This window comes from Glandiceps talaboti, chromosome 10 (genome assembly GCF_964340395.1).
Source record: "Glandiceps talaboti chromosome 10, keGlaTala1.1, whole genome shotgun sequence".
Lineage (NCBI taxonomy): Eukaryota > Metazoa > Hemichordata > Enteropneusta > Spengelidae > Glandiceps > Glandiceps talaboti.
The window spans coordinates 20,442,660-20,466,012 of NC_135558.1; the positions used below are offsets into that span (position 1 = coordinate 20,442,660).

Here is a 23,353-nt window from a genome sequence, read left to right on the forward strand (position 1 = left end):
GCCTACGGCCATACTACGTAGAAAACACCGGTTCTCGTCCGATCACCGAAGTTAAGCTGCGTCGGGCGTGGTTAGTACTTGGATGGGAGACCGCCTGGGAATACCACGTGCCGTAGGCGTTTCTATTATATTTTTTTTTTCATTTCTTTTCATTTTACTCGAGATATGTTTGTATGATCATTTTTTTTATCGTTACGAGTCTTACGACAATGACGTGAACTGCTCGGGGTTGCGCCTCTTGTGACGAGCGCCATCTACGACAAAAAGTAACATTAGGTATTTTATATTTTTTTTCATTTCTTTTCATTTTACTCGAGATATATTTGTATGATTATTTTTCAACTTGTTCTGAGAGCAACGAACACCCTGAGCAACAACCACCTGTAGCAACAACATACGACATACCATGAAAACAGTATCTATCTGATACGGCGATCTATGTGTTCACTCACATATTACGATTACAGTTTTAAGTCAGTACGAATAACTTCTCTCGCCATTTAAAAAAAAAATTACTGCCCCCAAAAATAGGGTTGGTCGGGTTATCGGAAAAAACGCATTGTTTCTGTTTACTGGTAACTGGTATTAATCGAGTCGTTAGTATATAACCTTATAACTTTGCTGTAAGTACTTGCCTACGGCCATACTACGTAGAAAACACCGGTTCTCGTCCGATCACCGAAGTTAAGCTGCGTCGGGCGTGGTTAGTACTTGGATGGGAGACCGCCTGGGAATACCACGTGCCGTAGGCGTTTCTATTATATATTTTTTTTTCATTTCTTTTTTAATTTCATTTTACTCGAGATATGTTTGTATGATCATTTTTTTTATCGTTACGAGTCTTACGACAATGACGTGAACTGCTCGGGGTTGCGCATCTTGTGACGAGCGCCATCTACGACAAAAAGTAACATTAGGTATTTTATTTTTTTTTTCATTTCTTTTCATTTTACTCGAGATATATTTGTATGATTATTTTTCAACTTGTTCTGAGAGCAACGAACACCCTGAGCAACAACCACCTGTAGCAACAACATACGACATACCATGAATACAGTATCTATCTGATACGGCGATCTATGTGTTCACTCACATATTACGATTACAGTTTTAAGTCAGTACGAATAACTTCTCTCGCCATTTAAAAAAAAAATTACTGCCCCCAAAAATAGAGTTGGTCGGGTTATCGGAAAAAACGCATTGTTTCTGTTTACTGGTAACTGGTATTAAACGAGTCGTTAGTATATAACCTTATAACTTTGCTGTAAGTACTTGCCTACGGCCATACTACGTAGAAAACACCGGTTCTCGTCCGATCACCGAAGTTAAGCTGCGTCGGGCGTGGTTAGTACTTGGATGGGAGACCGCCTGGGAATACCACGTGCCGTAGGCGTTTCTATTATATTTTTTTTTTCATTTCTTTTCATTTTACTCGAGATATGTTTGTATGATTATTTTTTTTATCGTTACGAGTCTTACGACAATGACGTGAACTGCTCGGGGTTGCGCCTCTTGTGACGAGCGCCATCTACGACAAAAAGTAACATTAGGTATTTTATTTTTTTTTTCATTTCTTTTCATTTTACTCGAGATATGTTTGTATGATTATTTTTCAACTTGTTCTGAGAGCAACGAACACCCTGAGCAACAACCACCTGTAGCAACAACATACGACATACCGTGAATACAGTATCTATCTGATACGGCGATCTATGTGTTCACTCACATATTACGATTACAGTTTTAAGTCAGTACGAATAACTTCTCTCGCCATTTAAAAAAAAAATTACTGCCCCCAAAAATAGGGTTGGTCGGGTTATCGGAAAAAACGCATTGTTTCTGTTTACTGGTAACTGGTATTAAACGAGTCGTTAGTATATAACCTTATAACTTTGCTGTAAGTACTTGCCTACGGCCATACTACGTAGAAAACACCGGTTCTCGTCCGATCACCGAAGTTAAGCTGCGTCGGGCGTGGTTAGTACTTGGATGGGAGACCGCCTGGGAATACCACGTGCCGTAGGCGTTTCTATTATATTTTTTTTTTCATTTCTTTTCATTTTACTCGAGATATGTTTGTATGATTATTTTTTTTATCGTTACGAGTCTTACGACAATGACGTGAACTGCTCGGGGTTGCGCCTCTTGTGACGAGCGCCATCTACGACAAAAAGTAACATTAGGTATTTTATTTTATTTTTTCATTTCTTTTCATTTTACTCGAGATATGTTTGTATGATTATTTTTCAACTTGTTCTGAGAGCAACGAACACCCTGAGCAACAACCACCTGTAGCAACAACATACGACATACCGTGAATACAGTATCTATCTGATACGGCGATCTATGTGTTCACTCACATATTACGATTACAGTTTTAAGTCAGTACGAATAACTTCTCTCGCCATTTAAAAAAAAAATTACTGCCCCCAAAAATAGGGTTGGTCGGGTTATCGGAAAAAACGCATTGTTTCTGTTTACTGGTAACTGGTATTAATCGAGTCGTTAGTATATAACCTTATAACTTTGCTGTAAGTACTTGCCTACGGCCATACTACGTAGAAAACACCGGTTCTCGTCCGATCACCGAAGTTAAGCTGCGTCGGGCGTGGTTAGTACTTGGATGGGAGACCGCCTGGGAATACCACGTGCCGTAGGCGTTTCTATTATATTTTTTTTTTCATTTCTTTTCATTTTACTCGAGATATGTTTGTATGATCATTTTTTTTATCGTTACGAGTCTTACGACAATGACGTGAACTGCTCGGGGTTGCGCCTCTTGTGACGAGCGCCATCTACGACAAAAAGTAACATTAGGTATTTTATATTTTTTTTCATTTCTTTTCATTTTACTCGAGATATATTTGTATGATTATTTTTCAACTTGTTCTGAGAGCAACGAACACCCTGAGCAACAACCACCTGTAGCAACAACATACGACATACCATGAATACAGTATCTATCTGATACGGCGATCTATGTGTTCACTCACATATTACGATTACAGTTTTAAGTCAGTACGAATAACTTCTCTCGCCATTTAAAAAAAAAATTACTGCCCCCAAAAATAGGGTTGGTCGGGTTATCGGAAAAAACGCATTGTTTCTGTTTACTGGTAACTGGTATTAATCGAGTCGTTAGTATATAACCTTATAACTTTGCTGTAAGTACTTGCCTACGGCCATACTACGTAGAAAACACCGGTTCTCGTCCGATCACCGAAGTTAAGCTGCGTCGGGCGTGGTTAGTACTTGGATGGGAGACCGCCTGGGAATACCACGTGCCGTAGGCGTTTCTATTATATATTTTTTTTTCATTTCTTTTTTAATTTCATTTTACTCGAGATATGTTTGTATGATCATTTTTTTTATCGTTACGAGTCTTACGACAATGACGTGAACTGCTCGGGGTTGCGCATCTTGTGACGAGCGCCATCTACGACAAAAAGTAACATTAGGTATTTTTTTTTTTTTTTCATTTCTTTTCATTTTACTCGAGATATATTTGTATGATTATTTTTCAACTTGTTCTGAGAGCAACGAACACCCTGAGCAACAACCACCTGTAGCAACAACATACGACATACCATGAATACAGTATCTATCTGATACGGCGATCTATGTGTTCACTCACATATTACGATTACAGTTTTAAGTCAGTACGAATAACTTCTCTCGCCATTTAAAAAAAAAATTACTGCCCCCAAAAATAGGGTTGGTCGGGTTATCGGAAAAAACGCATTGTTTCTGTTTACTGGTAACTGGTATTAAACGAGTCGTTAGTATATAACCTTATAACTTTGCTGTAAGTACTTGCCTACGGCCATACTACGTAGAAAACACCGGTTCTCGTCCGATCACCGAAGTTAAGCTGCGTCGGGCGTGGTTAGTACTTGGATGGGAGACCGCCTGGGAATACCACGTGCCGTAGGCGTTTCTATTATATTTTTTTTTTCATTTCTTTTCATTTTACTCGAGATATGTTTGTATGATTATTTTTTTTATCGTTACGAGTCTTACGACAATGACGTGAACTGCTCGGGGTTGCGCCTCTTGTGACGAGCGCCATCTACGACAAAAAGTAACATTAGGTATTTTATTTTATTTTTTCATTTCTTTTCATTTTACTCGAGATATGTTTGTATGATTATTTTTCAACTTGTTCTGAGAGCAACGAACACCCTGAGCAACAACCACCTGTAGCAACAACATACGACATACCGTGAATACAGTATCTATCTGATACGGCGATCTATGTGTTCACTCACATATTACGATTACAGTTTTAAGTCAGTACGAATAACTTCTCTCGCCATTTAAAAAAAAAATTACTGCCCCCAAAAATAGGGTTGGTCGGGTTATCGGAAAAAACGCATTGTTTCTGTTTACTGGTAACTGGTATTAATCGAGTCGTTAGTATATAACCTTATAACTTTGCTGTAAGTACTTGCCTACGGCCATACTACGTAGAAAACACCGGTTCTCGTCCGATCACCGAAGTTAAGCTGCGTCGGGCGTGGTTAGTACTTGGATGGGAGACCGCCTGGGAATACCACGTGCCGTAGGCGTTTCTATTATATTTTTTTTTTCATTTCTTTTCATTTTACTCGAGATATGTTTGTATGATCATTTTTTTTATCGTTACGAGTCTTACGACAATGACGTGAACTGCTCGGGGTTGCGCCTCTTGTGACGAGCGCCATCTACGACAAAAAGTAACATTAGGTATTTTATATTTTTTTTCATTTCTTTTCATTTTACTCGAGATATATTTGTATGATTATTTTTCAACTTGTTCTGAGAGCAACGAACACCCTGAGCAACAACCACCTGTAGCAACAACATACGACATACCATGAATACAGTATCTATCTGATACGGCGATCTATGTGTTCACTCACATATTACGATTACAGTTTTAAGTCAGTACGAATAACTTCTCTCGCCATTTAAAAAAAAAATTACTGCCCCCAAAAATAGGGTTGGTCGGGTTATCGGAAAAAACGCATTGTTTCTGTTTACTGGTAACTGGTATTAATCGAGTCGTTAGTATATAACCTTATAACTTTGCTGTAAGTACTTGCCTACGGCCATACTACGTAGAAAACACCGGTTCTCGTCCGATCACCGAAGTTAAGCTGCGTCGGGCGTGGTTAGTACTTGGATGGGAGACCGCCTGGGAATACCACGTGCCGTAGGCGTTTCTATTATATATTTTTTTTTCATTTCTTTTTTAATTTCATTTTACTCGAGATATGTTTGTATGATCATTTTTTTTATCGTTACGAGTCTTACGACAATGACGTGAACTGCTCGGGGTTGCGCATCTTGTGACGAGCGCCATCTACGACAAAAAGTAACATTAGGTATTTTTTTTTTTTTTTCATTTCTTTTCATTTTACTCGAGATATATTTGTATGATTATTTTTCAACTTGTTCTGAGAGCAACGAACACCCTGAGCAACAACCACCTGTAGCAACAACATACGACATACCATGAATACAGTATCTATCTGATACGGCGATCTATGTGTTCACTCACATATTACGATTACAGTTTTAAGTCAGTACGAATAACTTCTCTCGCCATTTAAAAAAAAAATTACTGCCCCCAAAAATAGGGTTGGTCGGGTTATCGGAAAAAACGCATTGTTTCTGTTTACTGGTAACTGGTATTAAACGAGTCGTTAGTATATAACCTTATAACTTTGCTGTAAGTACTTGCCTACGGCCATACTACGTAGAAAACACCGGTTCTCGTCCGATCACCGAAGTTAAGCTGCGTCGGGCGTGGTTAGTACTTGGATGGGAGACCGCCTGGGAATACCACGTGCGCGCCGTAGGCGTTTCTATTATATTTTTTTTTTCATTTCTTTTCATTTTACTCGAGATATGTTTGTATGATTATTTTTTTTATCGTTACGAGTCTTACGACAATGACGTGAACTGCTCGGGGTTGCGCCTCTTGTGACGAGCGCCATCTACGACAAAAAGTAACATTAGGTATTTTATTTTTTTTTTTCATTTCTTTTCATTTTACTCGAGATATGTTTGTATGATTATTTTTCAACTTGTTCTGAGAGCAACGAACACCCTGAGCAACAACCACCTGTAGCAACAACATACGACATACCGTGAATACAGTATATATCTGATACGGCGATCTATGTGTTCACTCACATATTACGATTACAGTTTTAAGTCAGTACGAATAACTTCTCTCGCCATTTAAAAAAAAAATTACTGCCCCCAAAAATAGGGTTGGTCGGGTTATCGGAAAAAACGCATTGTTTCTGTTTACTGGTAACTGGTATTAAACGAGTCGTTAGTATATAACCTTATAACTTTGCTGTAAGTACTTGCCTACGGCCATACTACGTAGAAAACACCGGTTCTCGTCCGATCACCGAAGTTAAGCTGCGTCGGGCGTGGTTAGTACTTGGATGGGAGACCGCCTGGGAATACCACGTGCCGTAGGCGTTTCTATTATATTTTTTTTTTCATTTCTTTTCATTTTACTCGAGATATGTTTGTATGATCATTTTTTTTATCGTTACGAGTCTTACGACAATGACGTGAACTGCTCGGGGTTGCGCATCTTGTGACGAGTGCCATCTACGACAAAAAGTAACATTAGGTATTTTTTTTTTTTTCATTTCTTTTCATTTTACTCGAGATATATTTGTATGATTATTTTTCAACTTGTTCTGAGAGCAACGAACACCCTGAGCAACAACCACCTGTAGCAACAACATACGACATACCATGAAAACAGTATCTATCTGATACGGCGATCTATGTGTTCACTCACATATTACGATTACAGTTTTAAGTCAGTACGAATAACTTCTCTCGCCATTTAAAAAAAAAATTACTGCCCCCAAAAATAGGGTTGGTCGGGTTATCGGAAAAAACGCATTGTTTCTGTTTACTGGTAACTGGTATTAAACGAGTCGTTAGTATATAACCTTATAACTTTGCTGTAAGTACTTGCCTACGGCCATACTATGTAGAAAACACCGGTTCTCGTCCGATCACCGAAGTTAAGCTGCGTCGGGCGTGGTTAGTACTTGGATGGGAGACCGCCTGGGAATACCACGTGCCGTAGGCGTTTCTATTATATATTTTTTTTTCATTTCTTTTCATTTTACTCGAGATATGTTTGTATGATTATTTTTTTTATCGTTACGAGTCTTACGACAATGACGTGAACTGCTCGGGGTTGCGCCTCTTGTGACGAGCGCCATCTACGACAAAAAGTAACATTAGATATTTTATTTTATTTGTTCATTTCTTTTCATTTTACTCGAGATATGTTTGTATGATTATTTTTCAACTTGTTCTGAGAGCAACGAACACCCTGAGCAACAACCACCTGTAGCAACAACATACGACATACCGTGAATACAGTATCTATCTGATACGGCGATCTATGTGTTCACTCACATATTACGATTACAGTTTTAAGTCAGTACGAATAACTTCTCTCGCCATTTAAAAAAAAAATTACTGCCTCCAAAAATAGGGTTGGTCGGGTTATCGGAAAAAACGCATTGTTTCTGTTTACTGGTAACTGGTATTAAACGAGTCGTTAGTATATAACCTTATAACTTTGCTGTAAGTACCTGCCTACGGCCATACTACGTAGAAAACACCGGTTCTCGTCCGATCACCGAAGTTAAGCTGCGTCGGGCGTGGTTAGTACTTGGATGGGAGACCGCCTGGGAATACCACGTGCCGTAGGCGTTTCTATTATATTTTTTTTTTCATTTCTTTTCATTTTACTCGAGATATGTTTGTATGATTATTTTTTTTATCGTTACGAGTCTTACGACAATGACGTGAACTGCTCGGGGTTGCGCCTCTTGTGACGAGCGCCATCTACGACAAAAAGTAACATTAGGTATTTTATTTTATTTTTTCTTTTCTTTTCATTTTACTCGAGATATGTTTGTATGATTATTTTTCAACTTGTTCTGAGAGCAACGAACACCCTGAGCAACAACCACCTGTAGCAACAACATACGACATACCATGAATACAGTATCTATCTGATACGGCGATCTATGTGTTCACTCACATATTACGATTACAGTTTTAAGTCAGTACGAATAACTTCTCTCGCCATTTAAAAAAAAAATTACTGCCCCCAAAAATAGGGTTGGTCGGGTTATCGGAAAAAACGCATTGTTTCTGTTTACTGGTAACTGGTATTAAACGAGTCGTTAGTATATAACCTTATAACTTTGCTGTAAGTACCTGCCTACGGCCATACTACGTAGAAAACACCGGTTCTCGTCCGATCACCGAAGTTAAGCTGCGTCGGGCGTGGTTAGTACTTGGATGGGAGACCGCCTGGGAATACCACGTGCCGTAGGCGTTTCTATTATATATTTTTTTTTCATTTCTTTTTTAATTTCATTTTACTCGAGATATGTTTGTATGATCATTTTTTTTATCGTTACGAGTCTTACGACAATGACGTGAACTGCTCGGGGTTGCGCATCTTGTGACGACCGCCATCTACGACAAAAAGTAACATTAGGTATTTTATTTTTTTTTTCATTTCTTTTCATTTTACTCGAGATATATTTGTATGATTATTTTTCAACTTGTTCTGAGAGCAACGAACACCCTGAGCAACAACCACCTGTAGCAACAACATACGACATACCATGAATACAGTATCTATCTGATACGGCGATCTATGTGTTCACTCACATATTACGATTACAGTTTTAAGTCAGTACGAATAACTTCTCTCGCCATTTAAAAAAAAAATTACTGCCCCCAAAAATAGAGTTGGTCGGGTTATCGGAAAAAACGCATTGTTTCTGTTTACTGGTAACTGGTATTAAACGAGTCGTTAGTATATAACCTTATAACTTTGCTGTAAGTACTTGCCTACGGCCATACTACGTAGAAAACACCGGTTCTCGTCCGATCACCGAAGTTAAGCTGCGCCTGGGAATACCACGTGCCGTAGGCGTTTCTATTATATTTTTTTTTTCATTTCTTTTCATTTTACTCGAGATATGTTTGTATGATCATTTTTTTTATCGTTACGAGTCTTACGACAATGACGTGAACTGCTCGGGGTTGCGCATCTTGTGACGAGTGCCATCTACGACAAAAAGTAACATTAGGTTTTGTTTTTTTTTCATTTCTTTTCATTTTACTCGAGATATATTTGTATGATTATTTTTCAACTTGTTCTGAGAGCAACGAACACCCTGAGCAACAACCACCTGTAGCAACAACATACGACATACCATGAAAACAGTATCTATCTGATACGGCGATCTATGTGTTCACTCACATATTACGATTACAGTTTTAAGTCAGTACGAATAACTTCTCTCGCCATTTAAAAAAAAAATTACTGCCCCCAAAAATAGGGTTGGTCGGGTTATCGGAAAAAACGCATTGTTTCTGTTTACTGGTAACTGGTATTAAACGAGTCGTTAGTATATAACCTTATAACTTTGCTGTAAGTACCTGCCTACGGCCATACTACGTAGAAAACACCGGTTCTCGTCCGATCACCGAAGTTAAGCTGCGTCGGGCGTGGTTAGTACTTGGATGGGAGACCGCCTGGGAATACCACGTGCCGTAGGCGTTTCTATTATATATTTTTTTTTCATTTCTTTTTTAATTTCATTTTACTCGAGATATGTTTGTATGATCATTTTTTTTATCGTTACGAGTCTTACGACAATGACGTGAACTGCTCGGGGTTGCGCATCTTGTGACGACCGCCATCTACGACAAAAAGTAACATTAGGTATTTTATTTTTTTTTTCATTTCTTTTCATTTTACTCGAGATATATTTGTATGATTATTTTTCAACTTGTTCTGAGAGCAACGAACACCCTGAGCAACAACCACCTGTAGCAACAACATACGACATACCATGAATACAGTATCTATCTGATACGGCGATCTATGTGTTCACTCACATATTACGATTACAGTTTTAAGTCAGTACGAATAACTTCTCTCGCCATTTAAAAAAAAAATTACTGCCCCCAAAAATAGAGTTGGTCGGGTTATCGGAAAAAACGCATTGTTTCTGTTTACTGGTAACTGGTATTAAACGAGTCGTTAGTATATAACCTTATAACTTTGCTGTAAGTACTTGCCTACGGCCATACTACGTAGAAAACACCGGTTCTCGTCCGATCACCGAAGTTAAGCTGCGCCTGGGAATACCACGTGCCGTAGGCGTTTCTATTATATTTTTTTTTTCATTTCTTTTCATTTTACTCGAGATATGTTTGTATGATCATTTTTTTTATCGTTACGAGTCTTACGACAATGACGTGAACTGCTCGGGGTTGCGCATCTTGTGACGAGTGCCATCTACGACAAAAAGTAACATTAGGTTTTGTTTTTTTTTCATTTCTTTTCATTTTACTCGAGATATATTTGTATGATTATTTTTCAACTTGTTCTGAGAGCAACGAACACCCTGAGCAACAACCAACTGTAGCAACAACATACGACATACCATGAAAACAGTATCTATCTGATACGGCGATCTATGTGTTCACTCACATATTACGATTACAGTTTTAAGTCAGTACGAATAACTTCTCTCGCCATTTAAAAAAAAAATTACTGCCCCCAAAAATAGGGTTGGTCGGGTTATCGGAAAAAACGCATTGTTTCTGTTTACTGGTAACTGGTATTAAACGAGTCGTTAGTATATAACCTTATAACTTTGCTGTAAGTACTTGCCTACGGCCATACTACGTAGAAAACACCGGTTCTCGTCCGATCACCGAAGTTAAGCTGCGTCGGGCGTGGTTAGTACTTGGATGGGAGACCGCCTGGGAATACCACGTGCCGTAGGCGTTTCTATTATATTTTTTTTTTCATTTCTTTTCATTTTACTCGAGATATGTTTGTATGATTATTTTTTTATCGTTACGAGTCTTACGACAATGACGTGAACTGCTCGGGGTTGCGCCTCTTGTGACGAGCGCCATCTACGACAAAAAGTAACATTAGGTATTTTATTTTATTTTTTCATTTCTTTTCATTTTACTCGAGATATGTTTGTATGATTATTTTTCAACTTGTTCTGAGAGCAACGAACACCCTGAGCAACAACCACCTGTAGCAACAACATACGACATACCGTGAATACAGTATCTATCTGATACGGCGATCTATGTGTTCACTCACATATTACGATTACAGTTTTAAGTCAGTACGAATAACTTCTCTCGCCATTTAAAAAAAAAATTACTGCCCCCAAAAATAGGGTTGGTCGGGTTATCGGAAAAAACGCATTGTTTCTGTTTACTGGTAACTGGTATTAAACGAGTCGTTAGTGTATAACCTTATAACTTTGCTGTAAGTACTTGCCTACGGCCATACTACGTAGAAAACACCGGTTCTCGTCCGATCACCGAAGTTAAGCTGCGTCGGGCGTGGTTAGTACTTGGATGGGAGACCGCCTGGGAATACCACGTGCCGTAGGCGTTTCTATTATATTTTTTTTTTCATTTCTTTTCATTTTACTCGAGATATGTTTGTATGATCATTTTTTTTATCGTTACGAGTCTTACGACAATGACGTGAACTGCTCGGGGTTGCTCATCTTGTGACGAGTGCCATCTACGACAAAAAGTAACATTAGGTTTTTTTTTTTTTTTCATTTCTTTTCATTTTACTCGAGATATATTTGTATGATTATTTTTCAACTTGTTCTGAGAGCAACGAACACCCTGAGCAACAACCACCTGTAGCAACAACATACGACATACCATGAAAACAGTATCTATCTGATACGGCGATCTATGTGTTCACTCACATATTACGATTACAGTTTTAAGTCAGTACGAATAACTTCTCTCGCCATTTAAAAAAAAAATTACTGCCCCCAAAAATAGGGTTGGTCGGGTTATCGGAAAAAACGCATTGTTTCTGTTTACTGGTAACTGGTATTAAACGAGTCGTTAGTATATAACCTTATAACTTTGCTGTAAGTACTTGCCTACGGCCATACTACGTAGAAAACACCGGTTCTCGTCCGATCACCGAAGTTAAGCTGCGTCGGGCGTGGTTAGTACTTGGATGGGAGACCGCCTGGGAATACCACGTGCCGTAGGCGTTTCTATTATATTTTTTTTTTCATTTCTTTTCATTTTACTCGAGATATGTTTGTATGATCATTTTTTTTATCGTTACGAGTCTTACGACAATGACGTGAACTGCTCGGGGTTGCGCCTCTTGTGACGAGCGCCATCTACGACAAAAAGTAACCATTAGGTATTTTATATTTTTTTTCATTTCTTTTCATTTTACTCGAGATATGTTTGTATGGTTATTTTTCAACTTGTTCTGAGAGCAACGAACACCCTGAGCAACAACCACCTGTAGCAACAACATACGACATACCGTGAATACAGTATCTATCTGATACGGCGATCTATGTGTTCACTCACATATTACGATTACAGTTTTAAGTCAGTACGAATAACTTCTCTCGCCATTTAAAAAAAAAATTACTGCCCCCAAAAATAGGGTTGGTCGGGTTATCGGAAAAAACGCATTGTTTCTGTTTACTGGTAACTGGTATTAAACGAGTCGTTAGTGTATAACCTTATAACTTTGCTGTAAGTACTTGCCTACGGCCATACTACGTAGAAAACACCGGTTCTCGTCCGATCACCGAAGTTAAGCTGCGTCGGGCGTGGTTAGTACTTGGATGGGAGACCGCCTGGGAATACCACGTGCCGTAGGCGTTTCTATTATATTTTTTTTTTCATTTCTTTTCATTTTACTCGAGATATGTTTGTATGATCATTTTTTTTATCGTTACGAGTCTTACGACAATGACGTGAACTGCTCGGGGTTGCGCATCTTGTGACGAGTGCCATCTACGACAAAAAGTAACATTAGGTTTTTTTTGTTTTTTTTCATTTCTTTTCATTTTACTCGAGATATATTTGTATGATTATTTTTCAACTTGTTCTGAGAGCAACGAACACCCTGAGCAACAACCACCTGTAGCAACAACATACGACATACCATGAAAACAGTATCTATCTGATACGGCGATCTATGTGTTCACTCACATATTACGATTACAGTTTTAAGTCAGTACGAATAACTTCTCTCGCCATTTAAAAAAAAAATTACTGCCCCCAAAAATAGGGTTGGTCGGGTTATCGGAAAAAACGCATTGTTTCTGTTTACTGGTAACTGGTATTAAACGAGTCGTTAGTATATAACCTTATAACTTTGCTGTAAGTACCTGCCTACGGCCATACTACGTAGAAAACACCGGTTCTCGTCCGATCACCGAAGTTAAGCTGCGTCGGGCGTGGTTAGTACTTGGATGGGAGACCGCCTGGGAATACCACGTGCCGTAGGTGTTTCTATTATATTTTTTTTTTCATTTCTTTTCATTTTACTCGAGATATGTTTGTATGATTATTTTTTTTATCGTTACGAGTCTTACGACAATGACGTGAACTGCTCGGGGTTGCGCCTCTTGTGACGAGCGCCATCTACGACAAAAAGTAACATTAGGTATTTTATTTTATTTTTTCTTTTCTTTTCATTTTACTCGAGATATGTTTGTATGATTATTTTTCAACTTGTTCTGAGAGCAACGAACACCCTGAGCAACAAACACCTGTAGCAACAACATACGACATACCATGAATACAGTATCTATCTGATACGGCGATCTATGTGTTCACTCACATATTACGATTACAGTTTTAAGTCAGTACGAATAACTTCTCTCGCCATTTAAAAAAAAAATTACTGCCCCCAAAAATAGGGTTGGTCGGGTTATCGGAAAAAACACATTGTTTCTGTTTACTGGTAACTGTCTTTCAGTATTTTCTAGTGGGTATTAAACGAGTCGTTAGTATATAACCTTATAACTTTGCTGTAAGTACTTGCCTACGGCCATACTACGTAGAAAACACCGGTTCTCGTCCGATCACCGAAGTTAAGCTGCGTCGGGCGTGGTTAGTACTTGGATGGGAGACCGCCTGGGAATACCACGTGCCGTAGGCGTTTCTATTATATTTTTTTTTTTTCATTTCTTTTCATTTTACTCGAGATATGTTTGTATGATTATTTTTTTTATCGTTACGAGTCTTACGACAATGACGTGAACTGCTCGGGGTTGCGCCTCTTGTGACGAACGCCATCTACGACAAAAAGTAACATTAGGTATTTTATTTTATTTTTTCATTTCTTTTCATTTTACTCGAGATATGTATGTATGATTATTTTTCAACTTGTTCTGAGAGCAACGAACACCCTGAGCAACAACCACCTGTAGCAACAACATACGACATACCGTGAATACAGTATCTATCTGATACGGCGATCTATGTGTTCACTCACATATTACGATTACAGTTTTAAGTCAGTACGAATAACTTCTCTCGCCATTTAAAAAAAAAATTACTGCCCCCAAAAATAGGGTTGGTCGGGTTATCGGAAAAACACATTGTTTCTGTTTACTGGTAACTGTCTTTCAGTATTTTCTAGTGGGTATTAAACGAGTCGTTAGTATATAACCTTATAACTTTGCTGTAAGTACTTGCCTACGGCCATACTACGTAGAAAACACCGGTTCTCGTCCGATCACCGAAGTTAAGCTGCGTCGGGCGTGGTTAGTACTTGGATGGGAGACCGCCTGGGAATACCACGTGCCGTAGGCGTTTCTATTATATTTTTTTTTTCATTTCTTTTCATTTTACTCGAGATATGTTTGTATGATTATTTTTTTTATCGTTACGAGTCTTACGACAATGACGTGAACTGCTCGGGGTTGCGCCTCTTGTGACGAGCGCCATCTACGACAAAAAGTAACATTAGGTATTTTATTTTATTTTTTCATTTCTTTTCATTTTACTCGAGATATGTTTGTATGATTATTTTTCAACTTGTTCTGAGAGCAACGAACACCCTGAGCAACAACCACCTGTAGCAACAACATACGACATACCGTGAATACAGTATCTATCTGATACGGCGATCTATGTGTTCACTCACATATTACGATTACAGTTTTAAGTCAGTACGAATAACTTCTCTCGCCATTTAAAAAAAAAATTACTGCCCCCAAAAATAGGGTTGGTCGGGTTATCGGAAAAAACGCATTGTTTCTGTTTACTGGTAACTGGTATTAATCGAGTCGTTAGTATATAACCTTATAACTTTGCTGTAAGTACTTGCCTACGGCCATACTACGTAGAAAACACCGGTTCTCGTCCGATCACCGAAGTTAAGCTGCGTCGGGCGTGGTTAGTACTTGGATGGGAGACCGCCTGGGAATACCACGTGCCGTAGGCGTTTCTATTATATTTTTTTTTTCATTTCTTTTCATTTTACTCGAGATATGTTTGTATGATCATTTTTTTTATCGTTACGAGTCTTACGACAATGACGTGAACTGCTCGGGGTTGCGCCTCTTGTGACGAGCGCCATCTACGACAAAAAGTAACATTAGGTATTTTATATTTTTTTTCATTTCTTTTCATTTTACTCGAGATATATTTGTATGATTATTTTTCAACTTGTTCTGAGAGCAACGAACACCCTGAGCAACAACCACCTGTAGCAACAACATACGACATACCATGAATACAGTATCTATCTGATACGGCGATCTATGTGTTCACTCACATATTACGATTACAGTTTTAAGTCAGTACGAATAACTTCTCTCGCCATTTAAAAAAAAAATTACTGCCCCCAAAAATAGGGTTGGTCGGGTTATCGGAAAAAACGCATTGTTTCTGTTTACTGGTAACTGGTATTAATCGAGTCGTTAGTATATAACCTTATAACTTTGCTGTAAGTACTTGCCTACGGCCATACTACGTAGAAAACACCGGTTCTCGTCCGATCACCGAAGTTAAGCTGCGTCGGGCGTGGTTAGTACTTGGATGGGAGACCGCCTGGGAATACCACGTGCCGTAGGCGTTTCTATTATATATTTTTTTTTCATTTCTTTTTTAATTTCATTTTACTCGAGATATGTTTGTATGATCATTTTTTTTATCGTTACGAGTCTTACGACAATGACGTGAACTGCTCGGGGTTGCGCATCTTGTGACGAGCGCCATCTACGACAAAAAGTAACATTAGGTATTTTTTTTTTTTTTCATTTCTTTTCATTTTACTCGAGATATATTTGTATGATTATTTTTCAACTTGTTCTGAGAGCAACGAACACCCTGAGCAACAACCACCTGTAGCAACAACATACGACATACCATGAATACAGTATCTATCTGATACGGCGATCTATGTGTTCACTCACATATTACGATTACAGTTTTAAGTCAGTACGAATAACTTCTCTCGCCATTTAAAAAAAAAATTACTGCCCCCAAAAATAGGGTTGGTCGGGTTATCGGAAAAAACGCATTGTTTCTGTTTACTGGTAACTGGTATTAAACGAGTCGTTAGTATATAACCTTATAACTTTGCTGTAAGTACCTGCCTACGGCCATACTACGTAGAAAACACCGGTTCTCGTCCGATCACCGAAGTTAAGCTGCGTCGGGCGTGGTTAGTACTTGGATGGGAGACCGCCTGGGAATACCACGTGCCGTAGGCGTTTCTATTATATTTTTTTTTTTCATTTCTTTTCATTTTACTCGAGATATGTTTGTATGATTATTTTTTTTATCGTTACGAGTCTTACGACAATGACGTGAACTGCTCGGGGTTGCGCCTCTTGTGACGAGCGCCATCTACGACAAAAAGTAACATTAGGTATTTTATTTTATTTTTTCTTTTCTTTTCATTTTACTCGAGATATGTTTGTATGATTATTTTTCAACTTGTTCTGAGAGCAACGAACACCCTGAGCAACAAACACCTGTAGCAACAACATACGACATACCATGAATACAGTATCTATCTGATACGGCGATCTATGTGTTCACTCACATATTACGATTACAGTTTTAAGTCAGTACGAATAACTTCTCTCGCCATTTAAAAAAAAAATTACTGCCCCCAAAAATAGGGTTGGTCGGGTTATCGGAAAAAACACATTGTTTCTGTTTACTGGTAACTGTCTTTCAGTATTTTCTAGTGGGTATTAAACGAGTCGTTAGTATATAACCTTATAACTTTGCTGTAAGTACTTGCCTACGGCCATACTACGTAGAAAACACCGGTTCTCGTCCGATCACCGAAGTTAAGCTGCGTCGGGCGTGGTTAGTACTTGGATGGGAGACCGCCTGGGAATACCACGTGCCGTAGGCGTTTCTATTATATTTTTTTTTTTTCATTTCTTTTCATTTTACTCGAGATATGTTTGTATGATTATTTTTTTTATCGTTACGAGTCTTACGACAATGACGTGAACTGCTCGGGGTTGCGCCTCTTGTGACGAACGCCATCTACGACAAAAAGTAACATTAGGTATTTTATTTTATTTTTTCATTTCTTTTCATTTTACTCGAGATATGTATGTATGATTATTTTTCAACTTGTTCTGAGAGCAACGAACACCCTGAGCAACAACCACCTGTAGCAACAACATACGACATACCGTGAATACAGTATCTATCTGATACGGCGATCTATGTGTTCACTCACATATTACGATTACAGTTTTAAGTCAGTACGAATAACTTCTCTCGCCATTTAAAAAAAAAATTACTGCCCCCAAAAATAGGGTTGGTCGGGTTATCGGAAAAACACATTGTTTCTGTTTACTGGTAACTGTCTTTCAGTATTTTCTAGTGGGTATTAAACGAGTCGTTAGTATATAACCTTATAACTTTGCTGTAAGTACTTGCCTACGGCCATACTACGTAGAAAACACCGGTTCTCGTCCGATCACCGAAGTTAAGCTGCGTCGGGCGTGGTTAGTACTTGGATGGGAGACCGCCTGGGAATACCACGTGCCGTAGGCGTTTCTATTATATTTTTTTTTTCATTTCTTTTCATTTTACTCGAGATATGTTTGTATGATTATTTTTTTTATCGTTACGAGTCTTACGACAATGACGTGAACTGCTCGGGGTTGCGCCTCTTGTGACGAGCGCCATCTACGACAAAAAGTAACATTAGGTATTTTATTTTATTTTTTCATTTCTTTTCATTTTACTCGAGATATGTTTGTATGATTATTTTTCAACTTGTTCTGAGAGCAACGAACACCCTGAGCAACAACCACCTGTAGCAACAACATACGACATACCGTGAATACAGTATCTATCTGATACGGCGATCTATGTGTTCACTCACATATTACGATTACAGTTTTAAGTCAGTACGAATAACTTCTCTCGCCATTTAAAAAAAAAATTACTGCCCCCAAAAATAGGGTTGGTCGGGTTATCGGAAAAAACGCATTGTTTCTGTTTACTGGTAACTGGTATTAATCGAGTCGTTAGTATATAACCTTATAACTTTGCTGTAAGTACTTGCCTACGGCCATACTACGTAGAAAACACCGGTTCTCGTCCGATCACCGAAGTTAAGCTGCGTCGGGCGTGGTTAGTACTTGGATGGGAGACCGCCTGGGAATACCACGTGCCGTAGGCGTTTCTATTATATTTTTTTTTTCATTTCTTTTCATTTTACTCGAGATATGTTTGTATGATCATTTTTTTTATCGTTACGAGTCTTACGACAATGACGTGAACTGCTCGGGGTTGCGCATCTTGTGACGAGCGCCATCTACGACAAAAAGTAACATTAGGTATTTATTTTTTTTTTTCATTTCTTTTCATTTTACTCGAGATATATTTGTATGATTATTTTTCAACTTGTTCTGAGAGCAACGAACACCCTGAGCAACAACCACCTGTAGCAACAACATACGACATACCATGAATACAGTATCTATCTGATACGGCGATCTATGTGTTCACTCACATATTACGATTACAGTTTTAAGTCAGTACGAATAACTTCTCTCGCCATTTAAAAAAAAAATTACTGCCCCCAAAAATAGGGTTGGTCGGGTTATCGGAAAAAACGCATTGTTTCTGTTTACTGGTAACTGGTATTAAACGAGTCGTTAGTATATAACCTTATAACTTTGCTGTAAGTACTTGCCTACGGCCATACTACGTAGAAAACACCGGTTCTCGTCCGATCACCGAAGTTAAGCTGCGTCGGGCGTGGTTAGTACTTGGATGGGAGACCGCCTGGGAATACCACGTGCCGTAGGCGTTTCTATTATATTTTTTTTTTCATTTCTTTTCATTTTACTCGAGATATGTTTGTATGATTATTTTTTTTATCGTTACGAGTCTTACGACAATGACGTGAACTGCTCGGGGTTGCGCCTCTTGTGACGAGCGCCATCTACGACAAAAAGTAACATTAGGTATTTTATTTTTTTTTTTCATTTCTTTTCATTTTACTCGAGATATGTTTGTATGATTATTTTTCAACTTGTTCTGAGAGCAACGAACACCCTGAGCAACAACCACCTGTAGCAACAACATACGACATACCGTGAATACAGTATCTATCTGATACGGCGATCTATGTGTTCACTCACATATTACGATTACAGTTTTAAGTCAGTACGAATAACTTCTCTCGCCATTTAAAAAAAAAATTACTGCCCCCAAAAATAGGGTTGGTCGGGTTATCGGAAAAAACGCATTGTTTCTGTTTACTGGTAACTGGTATTAAACGAGTCGTTAGTATATAACCTTATAACTTTGCTGTAAGTACTTGCCTACGGCCATACTACGTAGAAAACACCGGTTCTCGTCCGATCACCGAAGTTAAGCTGCGTCGGGCGTGGTTAGTACTTGGATGGGAGACCGCCTGGGAATACCACGTGCCGTAGGCGTTTCTATTATATTTTTTTTTTCATTTCTTTTCATTTTACTCGAGATATGTTTGTATGATCATTTTTTTTATCGTTACGAGTCTTACGACAATGACGTGAACTGCTCGGGGTTGCGCATCTTGTGACGAGTGCCATCTACGACAAAAAGTAACATTAGGTATTTATTTTTTTTTCATTTCTTTTCATTTTACTCGAGATATATTTGTATGATTATTTTTCAACTTGTTCTGAGAGCAACGAACACCCTGAGCAACAACCACCTGTAGCAACAACATACGACATACCATGAAAACAGTATCTATCTGATACGGCGATCTATGTGTTCACTCACATATTACGATTACAGTTTTAAGTCAGTACGAATAACTTCTCTCGCCATTTAAAAAAAAAATTACTGCCCCCAAAAATAGGGTTGGTCGGGTTATCGGAAAAAACGCATTGTTTCTGTTTACTGGTAACTGGTATTAAACGAGTCGTTAGTATATAACCTTATAACTTTGCTGTAAGTACTTGCCTACGGCCATACTATGTAGAAAACACCGGTTCTCGTCCGATCACCGAAGTTAAGCTGCGTCGGGCGTGGTTAGTACTTGGATGGGAGACCGCCTGGGAATACCACGTGCCGTAGGCGTTTCTATTATATATTTTTTTTTCATTTCTTTTCATTTTACTCGAGATATGTTTGTATGATTATTTTTTTTATCGTTACGAGTCTTACGACAATGACGTGAACTGCTCGGGGTTGCGCCTCTTGTGACGAGCGCCATCTACGACAAAAAGTAACATTAGATATTTTATTTTATTTGTTCATTTCTTTTCATTTTACTCGAGATATGTTTGTATGATTATTTTTCAACTTGTTCTGAGAGCAACGAACACCCTGAGCAACAACCACCTGTAGCAACAACATACGACATACCGTGAATACAGTATCTATCTGATACGGCGATCTATGTGTTCACTCACATATTACGATTACAGTTTTAAGTCAGTACGAATAACTTCTCTCGCCATTTAAAAAAAAAATTACTGCCTCCAAAAATAGGGTTGGTCGGGTTATCGGAAAAAACGCATTGTTTCTGTTTACTGGTAACTGGTATTAAACGAGTCGTTAGTATATAACCTTATAACTTTGCTGTAAGTACCTGCCTACGGCCATACTACGTAGAAAACACCGGTTCTCGTCCGATCACCGAAGTTAAGCTGCGTCGGGCGTGGTTAGTACTTGGATGGGAGACCGCCTGGGAATACCACGTGCCGTAGGCGTTTCTATTATATTTTTTTTTTCATTTCTTTTCATTTTACTCGAGATATGTTTGTATGATTATTTTTTTTATCGTTACGAGTCTTACGACAATGACGTGAACTGCTCGGGGTTGCGCCTCTTGTGACGAGCGCCATCTACGACAAAAAGTAACATTAGGTATTTTATTTTATTTTTTCTTTTCTTTTCATTTTACTCGAGATATGTTTGTATGATTATTTTTCAACTTGTTCTGAGAGCAACGAACACCCTGAGCAACAACCACCTGTAGCAACAACATACGACATACCATGAATACAGTATCTATCTGATACGGCGATCTATGTGTTCACTCACATATTACGATTACAGTTTTAAGTCAGTACGAATAACTTCTCTCGCCATTTAAAAAAAAAATTACTGCCCCCAAAAATAGGGTTGGTCGGGTTATCGGAAAAAACGCATTGTTTCTGTTTACTGGTAACTGGTATTAAACGAGTCGTTAGTATATAACCTTATAACTTTGCTGTAAGTACCTGCCTACGGCCATACTACGTAGAAAACACCGGTTCTCGTCCGATCACCGAAGTTAAGCTGCGTCGGGCGTGGTTAGTACTTGGATGGGAGACCGCCTGGGAATACCACGTGCCGTAGGCGTTTCTATTATATATTTTTTTTTCATTTCTTTTTTAATTTCATTTTACTCGAGATATGTTTGTATGATCATTTTTTTTATCGTTACGAGTCTTACGACAATGACGTGAACTGCTCGGGGTTGCGCATCTTGTGACGACCGCCATCTACGACAAAAAGTAACATTAGGTATTTTATTTTTTTTTTCATTTCTTTTCATTTTACTCGAGATATATTTGTATGATTATTTTTCAACTTGTTCTGAGAGCAACGAACACCCTGAGCAACAACCACCTGTAGCAACAACATACGACATACCATGAATACAGTATCTATCTGATACGGCGATCTATGTGTTCACTCACATATTACGATTACAGTTTTAAGTCAGTACGAATAACTTCTCTCGCCATTTAAAAAAAAAATTACTGCCCCCAAAAATAGAGTTGGTCGGGTTATCGGAAAAAACGCATTGTTTCTGTTTACTGGTAACTGGTATTAAACGAGTCGTTAGTATATAACCTTATAACTTTGCTGTAAGTACTTGCCTACGGCCATACTACGTAGAAAACACCGGTTCTCGTCCGATCACCGAAGTTAAGCTGCGCCTGGGAATACCACGTGCCGTAGGCGTTTCTATTATATTTTTTTTTTCATTTCTTTTCATTTTACTCGAGATATGTTTGTATGATCATTTTTTTTATCGTTACGAGTCTTACGACAATGACGTGAACTGCTCGGGGTTGCGCATCTTGTGACGAGTGCCATCTACGACAAAAAGTAACATTAGGTTTTTTTTTTTTTTTCATTTCTTTTCATTTTACTCGAGATATATTTGTATGATTATTTTTCAACTTGTTCTGAGAGCAACGAACACCCTGAGCAACAACCACCTGTAGCAACAACATACGACATACCATGAAAACAGTATCTATCTGATACGGCGATCTATGTGTTCACTCACATATTACGATTACAGTTTTAAGTCAGTACGAATAACTTCTCTCGCCATTTAAAAAAAAAATTACTGCCCCCAAAAATAGGGTTGGTCGGGTTATCGGAAAAAACGCATTGTTTCTGTTTACTGGTAACTGGTATTAAACGAGTCGTTAGTATATAACCTTATAACTTTGCTGTAAGTACTTGCCTACGGCCATACTACGTAGAAAACACCGGTTCTCGTCCGATCACCGAAGTTAAGCTGCGTCGGGCGTGGTTAGTACTTGGATGGGAGACCGCCTGGGAATACCACGTGCCGTAGGCGTTTCTATTATATTTTTTTTTTCATTTCTTTTCATTTTACTCGAGATATGTTTGTATGATTATTTTTTTATCGTTACGAGTCTTACGACAATGACGTGAACTGCTCGGGGTTGCGCCTCTTGTGACGAGCGCCATCTACGACAAAAAGTAACATTAGGTATTTTATTTTATTTTTTCATTTCTTTTCATTTTACTCGAGATATGTTTGTATGATTATTTTTCAACTTGTTCTGAGAGCAACGAACACCCTGAGCAACAACCACCTGTAGCAACAACATACGACATACCGTGAATACAGTATCTATCTGATACGGCGATCTATGTGTTCACTCACATATTACGATTACAGTTTTAAGTCAGTACGAATAACTTCTCTCGCCATTTAAAAAAAAAA

General features: G+C 38.5%; 34 non-coding genes across 34 annotated transcripts; all 34 read left to right on the top strand.

Annotated features, from left to right (window-relative positions):
* On the top strand, positions 1-119 carry LOC144441724 (5S ribosomal RNA). The gene has a single exon (XR_013481440.1). It is a non-coding gene; the product is annotated as a 5S ribosomal RNA (ribosomal RNA).
* A 514-nt stretch (positions 120-633) lies between these two features.
* On the top strand, positions 634-752 carry LOC144441725 (5S ribosomal RNA). Its single transcript, XR_013481441.1, has one exon. It is a non-coding gene; the product is annotated as a 5S ribosomal RNA (ribosomal RNA).
* Positions 753-1,274: 522 nt separating this feature from the next.
* Positions 1,275-1,393, top strand: LOC144441726 (5S ribosomal RNA). Its single transcript, XR_013481442.1, has one exon. It is a non-coding gene; the product is annotated as a 5S ribosomal RNA (ribosomal RNA).
* Positions 1,394-1,907: 514 nt separating this feature from the next.
* Positions 1,908-2,026, top strand: LOC144441727 (5S ribosomal RNA). The gene has a single exon (XR_013481443.1). It is a non-coding gene; the product is annotated as a 5S ribosomal RNA (ribosomal RNA).
* A 515-nt stretch (positions 2,027-2,541) lies between these two features.
* Positions 2,542-2,660, top strand: LOC144441729 (5S ribosomal RNA). Its single transcript, XR_013481445.1, has one exon. It is a non-coding gene; the product is annotated as a 5S ribosomal RNA (ribosomal RNA).
* A 514-nt stretch (positions 2,661-3,174) lies between these two features.
* Positions 3,175-3,293, top strand: LOC144441730 (5S ribosomal RNA). Its single transcript, XR_013481446.1, has one exon. It is a non-coding gene; the product is annotated as a 5S ribosomal RNA (ribosomal RNA).
* Positions 3,294-3,815: 522 nt separating this feature from the next.
* LOC144441731 (5S ribosomal RNA) lies at positions 3,816-3,934 on the top strand. Its single transcript, XR_013481447.1, has one exon. It is a non-coding gene; the product is annotated as a 5S ribosomal RNA (ribosomal RNA).
* Positions 3,935-4,449: 515 nt separating this feature from the next.
* On the top strand, positions 4,450-4,568 carry LOC144441732 (5S ribosomal RNA). The gene has a single exon (XR_013481448.1). It is a non-coding gene; the product is annotated as a 5S ribosomal RNA (ribosomal RNA).
* Positions 4,569-5,082: 514 nt separating this feature from the next.
* LOC144441733 (5S ribosomal RNA) lies at positions 5,083-5,201 on the top strand. Its single transcript, XR_013481449.1, has one exon. It is a non-coding gene; the product is annotated as a 5S ribosomal RNA (ribosomal RNA).
* Positions 5,202-5,723: 522 nt separating this feature from the next.
* Positions 5,724-5,846, top strand: LOC144441840 (5S ribosomal RNA). The gene has a single exon (XR_013481551.1). It is a non-coding gene; the product is annotated as a 5S ribosomal RNA (ribosomal RNA).
* A 515-nt stretch (positions 5,847-6,361) lies between these two features.
* On the top strand, positions 6,362-6,480 carry LOC144441734 (5S ribosomal RNA). Its single transcript, XR_013481450.1, has one exon. It is a non-coding gene; the product is annotated as a 5S ribosomal RNA (ribosomal RNA).
* Positions 6,481-6,992: 512 nt separating this feature from the next.
* Positions 6,993-7,111, top strand: LOC144441810 (5S ribosomal RNA). Its single transcript, XR_013481523.1, has one exon. It is a non-coding gene; the product is annotated as a 5S ribosomal RNA (ribosomal RNA).
* A 516-nt stretch (positions 7,112-7,627) lies between these two features.
* Positions 7,628-7,746, top strand: LOC144441735 (5S ribosomal RNA). The gene has a single exon (XR_013481451.1). It is a non-coding gene; the product is annotated as a 5S ribosomal RNA (ribosomal RNA).
* A 515-nt stretch (positions 7,747-8,261) lies between these two features.
* On the top strand, positions 8,262-8,380 carry LOC144441736 (5S ribosomal RNA). Its single transcript, XR_013481452.1, has one exon. It is a non-coding gene; the product is annotated as a 5S ribosomal RNA (ribosomal RNA).
* Positions 8,381-9,500: 1,120 nt separating this feature from the next.
* On the top strand, positions 9,501-9,619 carry LOC144441737 (5S ribosomal RNA). Its single transcript, XR_013481453.1, has one exon. It is a non-coding gene; the product is annotated as a 5S ribosomal RNA (ribosomal RNA).
* Positions 9,620-10,739: 1,120 nt separating this feature from the next.
* Positions 10,740-10,858, top strand: LOC144441739 (5S ribosomal RNA). The gene has a single exon (XR_013481454.1). It is a non-coding gene; the product is annotated as a 5S ribosomal RNA (ribosomal RNA).
* Positions 10,859-11,372: 514 nt separating this feature from the next.
* Positions 11,373-11,491, top strand: LOC144441741 (5S ribosomal RNA). Its single transcript, XR_013481456.1, has one exon. It is a non-coding gene; the product is annotated as a 5S ribosomal RNA (ribosomal RNA).
* A 512-nt stretch (positions 11,492-12,003) lies between these two features.
* Positions 12,004-12,122, top strand: LOC144441742 (5S ribosomal RNA). The gene has a single exon (XR_013481457.1). It is a non-coding gene; the product is annotated as a 5S ribosomal RNA (ribosomal RNA).
* A 515-nt stretch (positions 12,123-12,637) lies between these two features.
* On the top strand, positions 12,638-12,756 carry LOC144441743 (5S ribosomal RNA). Its single transcript, XR_013481458.1, has one exon. It is a non-coding gene; the product is annotated as a 5S ribosomal RNA (ribosomal RNA).
* Positions 12,757-13,270: 514 nt separating this feature from the next.
* Positions 13,271-13,389, top strand: LOC144441807 (5S ribosomal RNA). Its single transcript, XR_013481520.1, has one exon. It is a non-coding gene; the product is annotated as a 5S ribosomal RNA (ribosomal RNA).
* A 536-nt stretch (positions 13,390-13,925) lies between these two features.
* LOC144441744 (5S ribosomal RNA) lies at positions 13,926-14,044 on the top strand. The gene has a single exon (XR_013481459.1). It is a non-coding gene; the product is annotated as a 5S ribosomal RNA (ribosomal RNA).
* A 537-nt stretch (positions 14,045-14,581) lies between these two features.
* LOC144441745 (5S ribosomal RNA) lies at positions 14,582-14,700 on the top strand. Its single transcript, XR_013481460.1, has one exon. It is a non-coding gene; the product is annotated as a 5S ribosomal RNA (ribosomal RNA).
* A 515-nt stretch (positions 14,701-15,215) lies between these two features.
* On the top strand, positions 15,216-15,334 carry LOC144441746 (5S ribosomal RNA). The gene has a single exon (XR_013481461.1). It is a non-coding gene; the product is annotated as a 5S ribosomal RNA (ribosomal RNA).
* Positions 15,335-15,848: 514 nt separating this feature from the next.
* LOC144441747 (5S ribosomal RNA) lies at positions 15,849-15,967 on the top strand. The gene has a single exon (XR_013481462.1). It is a non-coding gene; the product is annotated as a 5S ribosomal RNA (ribosomal RNA).
* Positions 15,968-16,488: 521 nt separating this feature from the next.
* LOC144441748 (5S ribosomal RNA) lies at positions 16,489-16,607 on the top strand. The gene has a single exon (XR_013481463.1). It is a non-coding gene; the product is annotated as a 5S ribosomal RNA (ribosomal RNA).
* Positions 16,608-17,144: 537 nt separating this feature from the next.
* Positions 17,145-17,263, top strand: LOC144441749 (5S ribosomal RNA). The gene has a single exon (XR_013481464.1). It is a non-coding gene; the product is annotated as a 5S ribosomal RNA (ribosomal RNA).
* A 537-nt stretch (positions 17,264-17,800) lies between these two features.
* Positions 17,801-17,919, top strand: LOC144441750 (5S ribosomal RNA). The gene has a single exon (XR_013481465.1). It is a non-coding gene; the product is annotated as a 5S ribosomal RNA (ribosomal RNA).
* Positions 17,920-18,434: 515 nt separating this feature from the next.
* LOC144441752 (5S ribosomal RNA) lies at positions 18,435-18,553 on the top strand. Its single transcript, XR_013481467.1, has one exon. It is a non-coding gene; the product is annotated as a 5S ribosomal RNA (ribosomal RNA).
* Positions 18,554-19,067: 514 nt separating this feature from the next.
* LOC144441753 (5S ribosomal RNA) lies at positions 19,068-19,186 on the top strand. The gene has a single exon (XR_013481468.1). It is a non-coding gene; the product is annotated as a 5S ribosomal RNA (ribosomal RNA).
* Positions 19,187-19,701: 515 nt separating this feature from the next.
* LOC144441754 (5S ribosomal RNA) lies at positions 19,702-19,820 on the top strand. The gene has a single exon (XR_013481469.1). It is a non-coding gene; the product is annotated as a 5S ribosomal RNA (ribosomal RNA).
* A 512-nt stretch (positions 19,821-20,332) lies between these two features.
* Positions 20,333-20,451, top strand: LOC144441811 (5S ribosomal RNA). The gene has a single exon (XR_013481524.1). It is a non-coding gene; the product is annotated as a 5S ribosomal RNA (ribosomal RNA).
* A 516-nt stretch (positions 20,452-20,967) lies between these two features.
* LOC144441755 (5S ribosomal RNA) lies at positions 20,968-21,086 on the top strand. Its single transcript, XR_013481470.1, has one exon. It is a non-coding gene; the product is annotated as a 5S ribosomal RNA (ribosomal RNA).
* A 515-nt stretch (positions 21,087-21,601) lies between these two features.
* LOC144441756 (5S ribosomal RNA) lies at positions 21,602-21,720 on the top strand. The gene has a single exon (XR_013481471.1). It is a non-coding gene; the product is annotated as a 5S ribosomal RNA (ribosomal RNA).
* A 1,121-nt stretch (positions 21,721-22,841) lies between these two features.
* On the top strand, positions 22,842-22,960 carry LOC144441758 (5S ribosomal RNA). Its single transcript, XR_013481473.1, has one exon. It is a non-coding gene; the product is annotated as a 5S ribosomal RNA (ribosomal RNA).
* The last annotated feature ends 393 nt before the right edge of the window (positions 22,961-23,353 follow it).